Consider the following 3,773-nt stretch of genomic DNA (forward strand, 5'->3'; position numbering starts at 1 on the left):
TATCATAGATGGCCTTTATTACATTGAGGTACTTGCCCTCTATTCCCATTTTGCTGAGAGTTTTTATCATGAATGGATGTTGAACTTTCTCAAATGCTTTTGAGCATCTATGGAGATGATCATGTGGTTTTTGTCTTTCTTTTTGTTGATGTGGTGGATGATGTTGATGGACTTTCGAATGTTGTACCATCCTTGCATCCCTGGGATGAATCCCACTTGGTCATGGTGTATGATCCTTTTGATGTATTTTTGAATTCAATTTGCTAATATTTTGTTGAGTATATTTGCATCTACGTTCATCAGGGATATTGGTCTGTAGTTTTTAATTTTTGGTGGGGTCTTTGCCTGGTTTTGGTTTTAGGGTGATGTTAGCTTCATAGAATGAGTTTGGGAGTATCCCCTCCTCCTCTATTTTTTGGAAAACTTTAAGGAGAATGGGTATTATGTCTTCTCTGTATGTCTGATAAAATTCCGAGGTAAATCCATCTGGCCTGGGGGTTTTGTTCTTTGGTAGTTTTTTGATTACCGCTTCAATTTCGTTGCTAGTAATTGGTCTGTTTAGATTTTCTGTTTCTTTCTGGGTCAGTCTTGGAAGGGTGTATTTTTCTAGGAAGTTGTCCATTTCTCCTAGGTTTCCCAGCTTGTTATCATATAGGTTTTCATAGTATTCTCTAATAATTCTTTGTATTTCTGTGGGGTCCATTGTGATTTTTCCTTTCTCGTTTCTGATACTGTTGAATTGTGTTGACTCTCTTTTTCTGTTAATAAGTCTGGCTGGAGGCTTATCTATTTTGTTTATTTTCTCGAAGAACCAGCTCTTGGTTTCATTGATTTTTGCTATTGTTTTATTCTTCTCAACTTTATTTATTTCTTCTCTGATCTTTATTATGTCCCTCCTTCTGCTGACCTTAGGCCTCATTTGTTCTTCTTTTTCCAATTTCGATAATTGTGGCATTAGACCCTTCATTTGGGATGGTTCTTCCTTTTTTAAATATGCTTGGATTGCTATATACTTTCCTCTTAAGACTGCTTTTGCTGTGTCCCACAGAAGTTGGGGCTTAGTGTTGTTGTCATTCGTTTCCATATATTCCTGGATCTCCTTTTTGATTTGGTCATTGATCCATTGATTAATTAGGAGCGTGTTGTTAAGCCTCCATGTGTTTGTGAGCCTCTTTGCTTTCTTTGTACAGTTTATTTCTAGTTTTATGCCTTTGTGGTCTGAAAAGTTGGTTGGTAGGATTTCAATCTTTTGGAGTTTTCTGAGGCTCTTTTTGTGGCCTAGTATGTGGTCTATTCTGGAGAATGTTCCATGTGCACTGGAGAAGAATGTATATCCTGTTGCTTTTGGATGTAGAGTTCTATAGAGGTCTATTAGGTCCATCTGCTCTACTGTGTTGTTCAGTGCTTCCGTGTCCTTACTTATTTTCTGCCCAGTGGATCTATCCTTTGGGGTGAGTGGTGTGTTGAAGTCTCCTAGAATGAATGCATTGCAGTCTATTTCCCCCTTTAGTTCTGTTAGTATTTGTTTCACATATGCTGGTGCTCCTGTGTTGGGTGCATATATATTTAGAATGGTTATATCCTCTTGTTGGACTGAGCCCTTTATCATTATGTAGTGTCCTTTATCTCTTGTGACTTTCTTTTTTTGAAGTCTATTTTGTCTGATATTAGTACTGCAACCCCTGCTTTCTTCTCGCTGTTGTTTGCTTGAAATATATTTTTCCATCCCTTGACTTTTAGTCTGTACATGTCTTTGGGTTTGAGGTGAGTTTCTTGTAAGCAGCATATAGATGGGTCTTGCTTTTCTATCCATTCTATTACTCTGTGTCTTTTGATTGGTGCATTCAGCCTATTAACATTTAGGGTGACTATTGAAAGATATGTACTTATTGCCATTGCAGGCTTTAAATTCGTGGTTACCAACGTTTCAAGGTTAGCCTCTTTAGTATCTTACTGCCTAACTTTGCTCGAGTATTGAGCTGTTATATACACTGTCTGGAGATTCTTTTCTTCTCTCCCTTCTTATTCCTCATCCTCGATTCTTCGTATGTTGGGTGTTTTGTGCTGTGCTCTTTCTAGGAGTGCTCCCATCTAGAGCAGTACCTGTAAGATGTCTGTAGAGGTGGTTTGTGGGAAGCAATTTCCCTCAGCTTTTGTTTGTCTGGGAATTGTTCAATCCCACCATCATATCTGAATGATAGTCGTGCTGGATACAGTATCCTTCGTTCAAGGCCCTTCTGTTTCATTGTATTAAATATATCATGCCATTCTCTTCTGGCCTGTAGGGTTTCTGTCGAGAAGTCTGATGTTAGCCTGATGGGTTTCCCTTTATAGGTGACCTTTTTCTCTCTAGCTTCCTTTAAAACTCTTTCCTTGTCCTTGATCTTTGCCATTTTATTTATTATGTGTCTTGGTGTTGTCCTCCTTGGATCCTTTCTGTTGGGGGTTCTGTGTATTTCCGTGGTCTGTTCGATTATTTCCTTCCCCAGTTTGGGGAAGTTTTCAGCAATTCTTTCTTCTAAGATACTTTCCATCTCTTTTCCTCTCTCTTCTTCTTCTGGAACCCCTATAATACAGATATTGTTCCTTTTGGATTGGTCACACCGTTCTCTTAATATTGTTTCATTTCTGGAGATCCTTTTATCTCTCTCTATGTCAGCTTCTATGCGTTCCTGTTCTCTGATTTCAATTCCATCAATGGCCTCTTGCATTCTATCCATTCTGCTTATAAACCCTTCCAGAGTTTGTTTCATTTCTGCGATCTCCTTTCTGTCATCTGTGATCTCCCTCCAGACTTCATCCATTTCTCTTGCGTATTTCTCTGCATCTCTGTCAGCATGTTTATGATTCTTATTTTGAATTCTTTGTCAGGAAGACTGGTTAGGTCTGTCTCCTTCTCTGGTGTTGTCTCTGTGACCTTTGTCTGCCTGTAGCTTTGCCTTTTCATCGTTATAGGAATAGTCTGCAGAGCTGGGACGAGTGACGGCTGGAAGAACTTCCCTTCTTGCTGGTTTGTGGCCCTCCTCTCCTGGGATAACAGCGACCTCTAGTGGCTTGTGCTGGGTAGCTGCGCGCAGACAGGGTTTGTGCTTCCTGCCCGGTTGCTATGGAGTTAATCTCCGCTGTTGCCCTGGGCGTGGCCTGGTTCGGGCTGCTGCTCCAAAATGGTGGAGTCGCGTTGGAGGGGGAGCGGCCTGGAGGCTATTTATCTCCGTAAGGGGCCTCCCTGCTCCCTGCAGCCCAGGGTTTAGGGTGCCCAGAGATCCCCGGATTCCCTACCTCTGGATTAAATGTCATGCCCTGACCCTTTAAGACTTCCAAAAAAGTACCTGCCAAAACAAAACGACCACAAAAAAAAAAAAGAAAAATTTTTGAATTAAAAAAAAAAAAAAAAGGTGGCCACTCGTTTTTCTTTATTCTCCTGCGCCAGCCTCAGGCATCTGCTCACTGGTCTTGTTGCCCTGTTTCCCTAGTATTGGGGTCCCTATCCCTTTAAGACTTCCAAAAGGTGCTCGCCAAAACAAAACAGCAAAAAAAAAAAAAAAAAAAATTGTTCCCTTGCTTTTTTGGTGTCCTCCGGCGCCAGGCCACCGGTGCCCGCTCACTGTTCTTGCTGCCCTGATTCCCTAGCATCCAGGGCCCCCTGGGCACGTACTGTGTCTGCGCTCTGGCCCGGATGGCGGGGGCTGGGTGTTCGGCAGCCCTGGGCTCCCTCTCCCTCCCGCTCTGCCTGCTCTTCTCCCGCCGTGAGCTGGGGGGAGGGGCGCTCGGCT

The sequence above is a fragment of the Manis pentadactyla genome, chromosome 17, assembly GCF_030020395.1.
Source record: "Manis pentadactyla isolate mManPen7 chromosome 17, mManPen7.hap1, whole genome shotgun sequence".
Classification (NCBI taxonomy): Eukaryota; Metazoa; Chordata; class Mammalia; order Pholidota; family Manidae; genus Manis; species Manis pentadactyla.